The sequence below is a fragment of the Nelusetta ayraudi genome, unplaced genomic scaffold, assembly GCF_046127955.1.
Source record: "Nelusetta ayraudi isolate G7.1 ecotype Tasmania unplaced genomic scaffold, CSIRO-AGI_Nayr_v1 ptg000006l, whole genome shotgun sequence".
NCBI classification, from domain to species: domain Eukaryota; kingdom Metazoa; phylum Chordata; class Actinopteri; order Tetraodontiformes; family Monacanthidae; genus Nelusetta; species Nelusetta ayraudi.
In genome coordinates, this window is record NW_027466056.1 from 3941431 (window position 1) to 3954826 (window position 13396).

The window sequence follows — 13396 nt, forward strand, 5'->3', positions numbered from 1 at the left end:
TGTCAAGGCCGATACGTCACGTTGACATTTCACAGGAAAATATAGAACATAGAAAAACACAATCCAGCACATTCTACATTATGAAGAAAATCAACGTGACCCACCACCGTGTTTTCACATCCTGCCTAAATGATTCCACCTGCTGCGATTGACGTGGTCACAACGCGTGGAGCGGCGCTGTTTCACGCACACATGGGACGCTTCTGAAACACGCCTTGTGTGAACTAGCACACTGACTTTAATGGCCACGTTCTGCGCCGCAGACCCTCTGGATGTGAATAGCCCAGCGGGGAGGGAAGCAGCGAGCGGTGGACGAAGGATAGGCTGATGTCTCTCTCTCTCTCTCTCTCTCTCTCTCTTTCTCTCTCTCTCTCTCTCTCTCTCTCCCTCGTTCTCTCTCTCTCCCTCATTCTCTCTTTTCCTATTTCTCTCTCTCTCCCTCTTTCTCTCTCTCTCCCTCGTTCTCTCTTTCTCTATTTCTCTCTCTCACTCCCTCTTTCTTGCTCTCTTTTTCTCTCTCTCTCCCTCTCCCTCTCTTGGCGGTAAAGCTGCTCTTCCGAGCCTTTCCTGCTGCACGGCGGCGGAGGGAAAGGCCCTGGAGGAATCAAGTCCCCTTGAGTCACACCCTGTGGGGGGGGGAGGGGGAGGGTGAGGTCAGGCTGAGAGAGAGGGCAAGGAAGGAGGGGAGGAAGGGTAAGCGACAGGAGGTCAGCGGCTGTTGCTTGCCCTCCGCGAGACAACAACAGCCCGAACCGTGTCTGATGTCTCCTGCCTGCTCGAGAAGTACAAATAGTCGAGTCGCTGCTTCGCTCGAGTTCAAAAAATATACAGTTGTAGGTGAGCAGGCCCTTTGCGGTGTCACAAAGGGGTTGCCAGGTTTAGGTTCGAAGTCTTTGGAAATTTGCCTCTTTTGCTTTTGAAGAGTCGAGCAGTTAGCTTTTAGCGGGACGCCGGACCGCGGCGGTTTTGCTGGAGGCTGCAAGCGGAGGGCTAACATATAAAGAGAGGAGTGAACAGGAGCAGCGTAGGCAGCAGAGTAAAGAAAATGAAGGGCGGGGGGGGGGGGGGAGCCAACACACAATGATTCACTTGTGCGGCATGCACACAATGAGGGGGCTGGACGATGCCAGGAAGAAAAGAAAAAATGTATAATTAAATAAGATAAAAAGAAAAAAGAGCAGCCAAATGTTTGCATGGATGCGGGCGCCAGATTGGAGGCTGGAAGGTGTGAAACCTTGGGAATATTTATCGAGTGGAGGCAGCACCACTTCGAAAATGCCTCTCTCACTCTCACTCTCGATCGCTCTCTCTCTCTCTCTCTCTCTCTCTCTCTCTCTCTCGCTCTGTCTCTCCCCGACGGCGGGGGACAAAGAGGAGGAGCAGAACTGAGAGTGTCCTCGCCGACACTCGGCTCGCCATTGTTCACGGCTCCTGAAAAGCTTTGGAATTTTTTATTTATTCATTTATTTATTTATTTATTTTCCCCCCTCTTCTACAGTACCTCCCCATCCCATCCCATCCCATCCCAACCCCTCTCATCACCTCTCCCTTAAAGAGGCTTAAGCACAAAAAAAAGGTGGGCCTCGGCGCTGACGGAGCTCCTTGCGCCGAAAATCGAGGGGGGTGAAACCCGACGTTGGCTGCGGCTCCGCCGGTGATCCAGACAGATACAATGCGGCTGCAAGTTTGATTGAAAGGCTATGCAAATGCGGCCCCCCCACCCACCCCTAATTTGCATCACCCGCTCCGGCGGCGGCGTTGATACAGACGTATTTATCAGCGCGAGCCGATGAATAAGAGCCTTTAAAAGGCAGGCAGAGCCTCGAGGCGCCGGAAACCAGGAGGCTTTACGTGCTTGCTTTTCCTCATTTATTTTGGTTTTTCTTTGTGTGTGTGTGTGTTTTTTTCTCCTGGGCGGTGGCAGCGGTGGCGGTGGCAGGGGAGAGGGGATCCACACAAAAAAGAACAAACTCACAGGGGCTCTCTGGCGCGGTGACTAATGGCTTGCGTTGAATGCGAGCGGAGCAAACAGAGCAGGGCGCCTCGTGAAGAACGTAAGGAAAAGGATAAAAATAGATTGGAGGGAAGAAAAAAAAAAAGATAACAAAATCTGTGGTTCTGGAAATAAACACGGGCCAAAAAGGCCTCAAAATACCGGACAAAAAAATTGCGGCGATTTTCCAGAATGGTGTTGACATCACATCCGGCGATGTTTCGCGCTGCCTTACATTTTTTAAAGGGTCCAGAGTGTGAGATTGAGCTTCCCCTAGTGGTAAGGGTAGGCACTGCAACTATTTCTTGAATCCCTTCCGAGAGCGACCGCACGACAGGCTTTTGATTGTTTGTTCCCTCGTTTAATGCGAAAAAAAAAAACAGTAGATCGAGTCGTCCCTTTGAAAATGTTAGCAGCTAGCGTCAATGGTACAGGTGATGCACGCAACCGTGCCTTTGATTCCAACGTGCTGCTCCTGCTTCCAAATCTGACACTGACGCTCTGCGTTTCAGGTTGCAAACGTGTCGGCGAGTCTTTTCAGAAAAGGATGAAAAATTCATCAGGGCGTGAGAACCGGGGCTGGGTTCGTAGCTCACAGGCGCTGAAGCGCGTCGCTCCGGGGTCGCTGGGTATCGGCTGCACGGCTCCAACGCTGAGATGAAATATTTCTACCTTTCTTTCTCTCTCGATTCATTTTGTGTTTTCAGGGCCAAACAAGACTCTCTCAAGTTGTCCGGCTTCATTTTTTCTTCCCCTTTTCAAGAGCAAAACACCTCCGTCACAAGAAAACTAAAGCTAAGCTTCACTCAAATCCTCCTGAAAGTGGGAACCATGGCTGAGTGCCACAATTTGAGATTTTTCAGATTGGATCAGCTCACCTAGCCGCACGCTAGGACGTAGATCACGCAGGCGAGCCAAGTCCTAGGGCTCAAAATTGTAAAATTGGAAGAAAAAAAACACAAACAGGTAAACAAAAATTGATTTGCCAGTTTGCCGGGTCGGTCATCGTACCGGCTCGCTAAAGAAGAAGTTCAAACGTCCTGCAGTGAGTCACTCTGAACCAGGTGTTTGCTGAGAGTTTAGAAAATAGGAGGCGAGTAACTGCGAGTGATGCGAATCTGGAAGAAAAAGAAACAAAACACAGCTGCTGTCTTTCAAGCTATTTGACACGCCGCAAGATCTTTGCATGAAACGTGGCCGAGTTTTTCGCCTCGACTTGACCTTCGCTTGACCTCCATGTGACCCCCGGCCCTCACCCTCAACGAGGATCTGGGCAATCTGCGCAGAAACCTGACCGGGCAAGACTTCAGGGCTCGGGTGTGTGTGTGTATGTGTGTGCGGGGGAGGGGGCTTACAGGAAGTCCTTTAGAGCATCACAGCTTCCCTATCGAGCAGTAGGAGCGAAAATACAGTCTCGAAAAAAAATGATAACAATAATGAAAATAAATAATTAGAATAATATAAAAAGACAATGTCTTAACAAGTCGAGCTGATGGCACCTGAGGAAATCAGGTATTCTGCCCGCCGACGACTCTTCCTTGATTTCCTCGGGGTCCCCAGTGAAACGCAGGGGGGTGTGGGGTGGGGGGGGAGTGCTGGAGGGGAGCGAAAAATTAAATTAAGTCTAATTACCGCGAGCGATCGATGGCGAATTGAGCTGATATGCGTCCTCGCCGACTTAATCGGGTATCAGATAAGGCGCTGGTGAGCGACGGCAGGAGATGGCCGGGTGGGGGGGGGGGGGGGGTAGCTTCCTCCTGCAGTCAACTCTGAATTGCCCATAGGTGTGTGTGTGTGAGAGCGAACGGTTGTTTGTCTTGGTTTTTCTTGTTGTTGTCCTGTGACAGCAGGGAGAGGCTCCAGCAGACCACCGTGACCCTGAGTAGCAGGTGTTGATTAGATAGATAGATAGATAGATAGATAGATAGATAGATAGATAGATAGATAGATAGATAGATGTGTGTGTGTGTGTGTGTGTGTGTGCGTGTGTATACACACACTACCAGTCAGAACTTTGGACACACCTTCTCATGCAATTTTTTACACTGCAGATAGATACTGAAGACATCAAATATAAGAGCAACATATATGTAATTGTGCAGCAAAGGAAAAACACATTAAATAACTTTAAATATGCTTTTTATGAACGATGGCTATTTTGAAAAGAATTACATATAAAACGCATTTGAGTTACATTTTTTATTGTTTTCTACATAATTCCAACATAATAGTCGTGAGGATGAAAGAAAAGACATTCAATTCTTAGTTTGTGTGAAAAAAAAAAACCAAAAACGGGAAACAAGCGGCATCGTCTGACCTCCGTGAGCTCACTGTGACGGACGGTTAAAGCGGCGGTCGGGAGGTCACGGTGCCGCTAATCAGACGGCATCTCCGATAGGTCATGGGGAGGGGGGGGTCAGACCGAGGAAATTGCCAGTGTATGACCTATAGGGGAGGTGAGTGAATGATTAGGGGTTATTTTTTTATAAAACAAATGAGCAAAATGCGTCATTGATGACTCACCAACACCCCCCCCCCCCCCCCCCCCCCCCCGTCAATACCGGCGGCGGCCACCGGGCCGTCCCGAATTAGCCCCGCGGAAGATTAATCGCTAATGGGATTCCCGAGGAGCGTTCGTGCGCCCTCGTTTTTGATTGATTGTTTTTTTTTGTTTGTTTTTTTTAAAACAAAAGTAAAACAAAGTAAATTCAATTAGCAGGATAAGGGGAAGAAGAAGAAGGACAAAGACGAGGAGAAGAAAACGAAGAAGGTGGACGATTTATCTAACATCACCGAATGTTATCAACGGTCCAAGGCGAATGTTGTGTTGCTGCGGCAGCTTATTTATTTATATGTTCATTTAGTTTTTTAGTTTTTTTTAAGCGGCTGGAAGACAATGGAGGCAGCAATTTACAGTGAAGCGCAGAGAGGACGAGACTGAGATAACCGTGGCGTTCAAAGGAGAACCAGAACGTGCTGCCGAGGTCAATGTTCTCACTGATGTGCCTAAAACTGACTCCATTTAAAAAAAGAGGATGGCTGTCCGCTGACCAGCGCCAATCAGGTCTTGATTGAAAACCTGGAGGTGAGGGGGACGGAGAGGGGGCAGCACGATCAACACCCAGGTGTAAATTCTGTGTTTGAAAAGTGTTTTTTTTTTTTTCTTCATTTTTTTTATCTCCCAACCTCAGTTTGTTGCTGCTTGTTTGCTGAGCCGTCGCTGCATCTTGGCCCAGCGCCCTGAACCAAACTCAAGGACGCTCTGCAGCTGTTGGACAGGGGGGAGTAGCGGAGTCCTCCTACGCATTGTTTGTTCAGTAAACCCCCCACCCCCCCACGGCTCCGGATGCCGGGACTGTTTACACCTGAGGCGAGTCGGTCTTGCGGCACGGAAAAAAAAAACAAAAAGGATATTTGTTAATGTGTGCATAAAACTGTGGCGCTGGAGCTGTATCTATGTTGCTCACATCTGGCCACAAGACCTCCCTCGGGCAGACCTGGGGGCCTGATCGATGCCTGACTTCTTTTGTCATAAACTTACTTTTATATAATCAAGTCAATGTCAACGAGGATGCCTTCATCATCTACACATCACTGCTGCAGCCTGAACGACCCTTATTGGCTACACTCACTGCCCCAAAATGTCAAAAGAGACAAATCTAGCAACTTTTCCTGCTGTTATTGGAGACCAACACGAAAGCATGCATCGTTCCTCAGCAGTTCCTTAGTCAATATAATCCTGTTGTTAACTTTATTTGTGTTGTAAATGTATTGAATAAACTTAACTAAACTAAACTAAAACGCTAGCCTGAATAGTCATGCGTAGGGTGCAGCGTGCCGTCGCCTTTTCCAAAAATCGTACCAAAACCAAAAAACGCTGCGTGGCAACGACATCCAGCGGTGAGTGCGTCCTCTTAAACAGTTTCTTTTAGGGAAAATGTGACGACAAGTAAAAAAAAAAACAAACAAGATTCAAGGTTCGGGCATTATTGGGAATCAATCGTGATATCCAGGGCAGCATAATTACTGACACTTAACGATCCTGGTTAATTAACTAACCAACTCCGACGACTCGTCGATAAAAAAGGAAAACTACATGTCTTTGAATGCACCGTGAAACGCGCATTCAAAGGCATTCTGGGAAGATTCCCTACAACTCCCCCACCACGTGTCTAAAGTGCAAGTGAGGTGTAAACAGAGACGTCTGGAGGTTTAATTTCCAGCTAAATGTGCGTCGCTTCGCCACCAGGTGCTGATTGGTATTGAAACCGCCTTCGCAGCTCTGGGTGGGTGTGGACCACAAATACAAAAGAAAAAAAAAAGAAAAGAAATTCCCCGGGCCAGCGAACAAACGAACAAACAAACAAACAAACAGCAGCCCTTCACAAAGCCCCACCCTTTTGGTTCCCCGGACCAAACGCTTTATCGCGCAGGTGGGGCTCCGATAACAAAAGCGGCATGAAAACAAGGCGGCGGCCTTTGGAGGGTGCGTTAGCGGCGAGGCGCTTATTTTTTTTCCCCCTCCCCCCCAAAAAAGCTGCAGGGTATTATTTTTAATGATTGTTTATTGAGACTAATCTGCCGCCTTAATCAAAGGGACCTTTCACAATCTGTGTGGCTGCTGCTCCCCCACCACCCCACCCCCCACGCTCTCCTCATCCCCCCCGCATTTCCCCCCTTCCTCCACGGTCTGTTTACGCTGCCGGCTGTTTGTGTCGCCGCCTCTATTTTTTGTATTTATTTGTTTATTTTATTTTTTCTTAAAAAGCCACATATCAGCCAAATGCATTTTCAATCACCCACAGACCAGACGAGGGGAGGGAGATAGTTGGGGACGGGGTGTGTGGATGGCGGGGGCGGGGAAGGAGGGGCAATTACAGAGAGGCGGGCGGCGACACGTCGCAGGCTGGAGGGTCAACGAGAGGAATTGGCCATAATTAAGCCGGCGGAGGGGTGGGTGGGGGGCCGGGGGGGGGGACAATAACAACAACATAAAAGTAAAGGACGACGAGATGGTCCGGCATTGACAGAAGGTGCCGCTTCCTCCGTCTTATTTATGTATTATTATTATTATTATTATTGTTATTATTATTATTATTATTATTATTAATAATATTATTATTATTATTATTATTATTATTAATAATATTATTATTATTATTATTATTTTGGAACCATTTTGAACTAGCCAATCATGAGGCCTCGGGGCTGTGGCGGAGATGCTCCCTCTGTGCCGTCTCTCAGCATGGTTGAGTTGGGCCCCCTTCATTCAGTCATTGTGGTGGTGGTGGTGGTGGACGTGAGTGAAAGAAGGACGAAACTCTCAGAAATATTCAAAAACAAACTTTTTGAGCAGGCCTCAGGCAAGGAGTCTGGTGGAGGGGGAGGAAGGGAGGGTTTTTTTTTGTTGGGGGGGGTGGTTATTTGCTGTCAAGAATGGTTGTTATATTTTTCTCTAAATAAAAATATCCATCTTCTCCTCCGTCCAAACATAACGCGCCACTTTTACTTGAAGTGAACTGGTCACGTGAACCGGTAAGTGCCGACCTGTGACGTGTAAATGGAAAAAAAAAAGTTATTTATTACACTTTTGTCATATACCTCTACATGTACTATATGTCTGAAAAACAACCCTCTTCAGCGCGTCAAAACCTTTTAGCCATATTTGAGAAGTTTTTCGAAGTTCCGGTGTTCCCATTAGCAGCTTTTTATTGCGATATTTATGTTTTGTGCAATTCTAGGGGAAATGAAAAGACAGGTAGTTTTTTTCTTCTTTATTAATTTATTTTGGCAGAAACTGTTTCCAGAAGTTTTTCGTTCCCTCGGTCGCCCTTCATCACGAGGTGATGAATCATGCATCGGACCTCTTGGGGTCGGTGGGTGGTGGGGGCGCTCGATCCCACCTGCTCGTACGTACCACCTGGTCACTTCTCGAAAGGACATTAACCCCCCCGCCCCCTCACCGCTCTCAAGAGTAGCTGTTTTTTTATGTTGCTAGTTCCTCCTGCTCCTCCTCTTCTTCTTCCTCCTCCACCTTCTCCACCTCCTCCTCCTCCGCAGCTGCTACCTGTTGGCGGCCATCTGCTGTGGGTATTGTTTGCGTGGTCGGCGATCCGGAACTCATTTACCGGCCCCTCCCAGGCTCCCACTCCCCCTCCGCTCCCCCACAATGGACACACACACACACACACACGCACACTGTTGTTCGAACCTGCTAATACGAAAGGCTTGGAAAAGCAATCTGTCTCTGAGGCTCAGTTGGCGCTGCGTCTGCGCGGCGCGAAGAGACGGGGGAGGGGCGGAGAGAATCGTCCAGATGTCGGAAAGTTGAGGTAAAACTCGCTCGAGCTTCAGAGAAAGAGCGAGCAGATGCTTCTCCCGGATAACCCCGGGAGAAGCGGGAAGGGGGGGGGGGGGGGGTTGTCTTGGGGGGTAGAATCGAACGGGAGCGATTGGAATTACGACACGTGATTGGTAGTCTGCCGACGGTGCTGCCCACGTCTCCGGGTTAATGAAGTTTCAAATTAGCCTCGGCTGGCATTTACAGACGCTCTTTATTTCATTTGAAAGAAAAAAAGAAAAAAAAAAGGCAATATCTGTATTCATGATCTTCAATCAGCAAGCCGAGTAACTTAATTACTTTTAAAGATGGGCCTCGTCTCCCGAGTGGTGGAAGCGAGAGATGAATCGACCCACAAAGACACGTTTTATTTATTATCATACATGGAAAAACGCCATTTTTCAAGCGTGTCTTTGTTTGGTCATTTTCATTTTCTATATTTCTTTCCACTTATGGCACAAAAAAATATTCTAGTTCTCACAGTTTTACAACAACTAGCAGTTGGACTAGCTGTTGCGCTAACTGTTGTGCAAGCGCTGGCGCTAAAGTGGCACTGGCAGTAACCGCTCTTGCTCTTGCACCTGATCCAGCAGTTGCTTTCGGACTTGCGCTAGCAGTCCCAATAGCAGCTGCGCCGGAACAAGTACTGGCAAGTTGTGCGAGCACCAGCAGTTGCGCTCGCTCTATCAGCAAAATTAGCACTAACACTTGCATTAGTTGCATTATAACTGTCACTAGCTGCGTTTTCCATTACTCCAAGAATTGCACGAGACCTAAATATCACAATAAGAAACTGGTCATGGAAACAGCTAAACTTCAAAAAAACTAAAAGGTTTTGAAGCTCTCGTCAGGCCTTCCAGAAAAATGCGGGGATCTTTTGTGATTGTTGCGGGCAAAAATCCTTGATTATGCGGCACGTTTTCGAAAGAAAAATGCAATAAAATATGTGGGATATTTCTGCAATTTTATGCGATGAAATTTCGGAAATTTGCAAAAAATTGCGGGAACTTGCAAAAATTGCAGGGAACTTCAAGAAGTGCGGTTTGATGAAAACCAATTTAAAAAAGTGGCTCTCCAACACCATTCTTACTAGCTACTACTACCTTATTGTAAAGAGTCCTATCTAATGACCTCCTATGATTATAAAGAATACTAAATCACAGAAAGTGCTGAGAATAAACAAGTTCTCTTCTTTTATTTCAGACCTTAGAGATGTCTCATACTTACAAAACAATGTAATCGGAGCTCTAGCACTCGCACTAGATCTCGCATTCAAACTAGCGGTAGCAACAACAGTCGCTCGACAGTTGAAAGTGCGGGCGTCAGATCGGAGGGAAACCGCCGCCTCATTATTAGCGGGCGCCCGTGAATCCTGCAGGCGGCGTTTAACCACCCGTACTGAGATGATTTGCTGCCCTCTGATTCTCGGAGTGCTCCTTCAGGAACCTCGGCGATGCAGCCAGAGTCTCTCCCTTCATATTTATTCATGCGCACGTTGTCAAAGTGCAGCCCGAGCTTTCAACTCGGCTGCCTGCTACAGTTTGTGCGCGAGGAGGATAAGAGGGGGATCCGTGTTGGCAGCTCCATATGCTGCAAACTCACTCACTCACTCACACACACACACACACACACACACACACACACACAAACAAAAGGAAAAAAAAAACTGGCAATTAATTGAGCGCTTATCAAAGTAACTTTCTTTTTTTTGTGAGTCACTTCCAGAAGACTTTGGGATTCTAACCTCCGCACGGGCGCGAGTGTCTCTTTGTGCCTACCCTCGCGCACGTTGAGGCCCTCGTGCATACATTTGCATCGTCATTTACACCACCACCCAACCACCCCCGTCTTGATCTCTGGATTCAAAGTGGAGAAGTAATTCTGAAATTCGCTTTTAAGCCAGGAAGCAGTGTGTGTGTGTGTGTGTGTGTGTGTGTGTGTGTGTGTGTGTGTGTGGGGGGTGGTACAGAAGAGTAACGTGTAATTTGATGCCTGCGTTTGGATGACTAAATAATGCAACGCCAAGAAAAAAAATGAATAGAAAAGAAAGAGAGCAAGAGACATACGAGCCGCTTTAATTCAATAGATTCGGCACTTATTAGCGGATCATCCTTGCATTGCAGATTTGGAAAAGTGTCAGTTATCCCGTTCCCGTTTCTTCCTCGGAGAATAATTAAAAAAAGGAGAGAAAAAAGTTCCAGGGCAGAGCCAAAACGGACGTCTGCGTCTTTCGAGACGTACAAAAAAAACAAAAAACAAATCATCCGAGGGTGGCTTCATGGGGGCGTCGACCAGGCGGAACAGATGGCGGTAAATCTCGGAATTCTCATAATTGATAGAACCGCAGCGCGGCGTTTTTCTCCGTGTGCGCGAGCATGCTAAATAAATCCAACATGCTCCAAGGGCGGATTTGAACGCACCGTATCGTCGGCTGGGATCGAGGGATTTTTTCGTTTTTTCGTTTTTTACCAAAAGTTACCGCACATACCGTCATTTCCGGACTATAAAGCGCACCTGAATATAAGCCGCAGCAGCTAAATTTAGGGGAAAAAACAAATGTGTACATATACAAGCCGCACTGGACTATAAGCCGCAGGTGTTTCGGTTCCGCGGATCGGTTCGGTGGTTGCGAGCCTGCGACTCTGGACTCGCACCGCGGATCCTGTTTGTGGGGTCCCGCTGGTCACCTCAGTTAATTGGTAAGGAGTCGGACCAGAACTGGAGGCAGCGACGCACCGGAGCTCACAAAGACATAAAGACAAGAGAACATACAGACGAGAGCCGAAACAGAAAAGTTGCGCACTGAACCCACTGAACACACGTCGAACCGCTGTCACTTTGTCTTCATGCGCACTGGAACCATTAAAGTGGCTTCATGAACACTGAACCCAGAAACCACCTGGCACTGTTCATCCTCCTCCTGCGCACTCGTTTTTGCACTTCCTGCTAAAGCGCCCCCTGGCGGGTGAAGCATGGTTCAAAGCGTGGGGAAAAAGTAGCGGCTTATAGTCCGGAAAATACGGTATGTTGGTTGCCTCTCTGCTGCAAAAATCCCAGCAAAGCTGCGAAAATATCAAAGAATGAATCGACTGGCGTTGTTCCTGGACGTGAAAGCGAAGGGGGCCAATGAGACGCGCTGACGTCCAGACGTCGTGGGCCATCAATCGCCGCAGCACATTTTGTGTGTGTGTGTGTGTGTGTGTGTGTGTGTTCGGCCCCCCAACCCACTTCCCCTCTCGCATATGAATGGAGGAAGTCTTGCTTTGCCTAATTAGCGCTGATGAGACTAATCAACCTCGGCGGTGCCGCTTATCGGAAAGTCAACTGCGCTGCATTGATTAGCCGTCCGCGGCGCCGCGCCTGATGCAGCGTCGGCATCCGCCGCCTTGGCAGAGCGCCATCGCTCGCCGCCATTTATGCACATCGCCGCCGCCCCGTTATTTTTTTTTATTTATTTATTTTTTAACGGACTCCACTGTGTATTTTTTCCTCCACCTCCCCCACCCTGGAGCTGAAACCCCCCCCCCGGCCTTGCGGTGCCGCCACCGCCGCCGCTGCCCCCTTGCAGCAAATTGCCTCGGTAAATACCCGGCCGTGTGCCTTTACAGGTAATATTTAAAAATTCCACCCGAGCGAGTCGCCCGAGCCGTGATGGATGCGTCTGCCGGCCGGAGCTTGTACTCCGAGAGCCCGACACACGCTTATGTGCTTGGATGGTAAAAGATGCCTGTTATGGTAGGGAGAGACACACACACACACACACACACACACACACATACACATTCCGCGTGTTAATAAAGGGCCTGATAGACCTCGGCCCTCCCTTGTATGGGAATCATGATGCACTTCTTGTGGATAAAAGTTACACGTTTCCGAAGGTGTTTTTTGTTTTTTAAATCTCGTCTCGCAAACTTTTTTTATTCAACTAGATTATTGGTGCCCGGGGTAATAAGACATCATGAATGAAATAGTTGTGAATTATGAAACTCTGTTTTGCAGCTCTGAAGTGCTGTGAAGTTTTGTTTGGATTCTCTCCCCTCCCTCCGTATATCAGCAGCATCGTGAGCGGCTTGGTGTGAGTCAGACGTTCCCCCCACTTGGCCGGGAAGAGGACAGGGCCGTAAATAATACATTTTAGCATCTCTGGGAGACACCAAAATAAATCCTCATTGGCTGTGGGATCTCCCGGAACTTCTCTCGTCGAACTCTCATGTGACCAAACACAGATCAGCTCATAGCGAAAATAACGATTGAAATACGAATTGGAATGTTGCGTGGAGCCTTTGTGCACAACACAGACACCGGCAAGCTAGCTTGTTCAGCTCGTTTTCTATCAGTGACAAGGGTTGCAACCCAAGGGTCGCAGTCCCATAGTAGGCCAGCAGGGGGGAGGTGCCTCTCTACTTGTTACAAGTCAGCAAATCATTGAAAAACAACATAGTTTTGCACTGAGGGCAAACTCTAGTTTGATTGCCTCGCTGGCAGCATTCGCAAATTATAAACTAAGTCTTTGTTTAGGTCTTAATCGTCTCTTCAACCTCTTAAATTAGCAAAACTAATTGGCATCCATGTTGGAAAGGGAATGTTTAGATGAAACCATATCGTGCCAATCTCGACTGGTTCTTGTCTCCAAGTTGGGACTCAACAACGAATTGAAATTAGCCGATCTGTTCTTTTTTTTCTCTTTTTGACATTTGGCAAGAAAGTCCTGCCGTGCCAGCTCCGACAACTCAGCCATCCAAGACATCTTAACGGCCTTTCGCCACTGGGGTTTTCCAAACTAGCGCCCGACTAAACAAGCGCGTCCTCCGCCTCCGTATTTTGTGGAATTCCAAGAGCCTGGAATCAATAACCCTGGAATGGTCCAAGGATGGTGGTAATTTCCGCCACGCTCCCACGGTGCCGCCCCGCTGGTCCGCAGTGAGTCGAGAGCGGTCGAGCGGTTGAGGTGGGAGGAGAGAGAGGCAGAGAGAGAAAGAGAGAGGGCAGAAGGGGGGAAAAAAAAGAGTGAATTCTAGTTCGAGAGTTGCAGTCACGTCGCCTCTGGGCTGTGAAGGCGGATG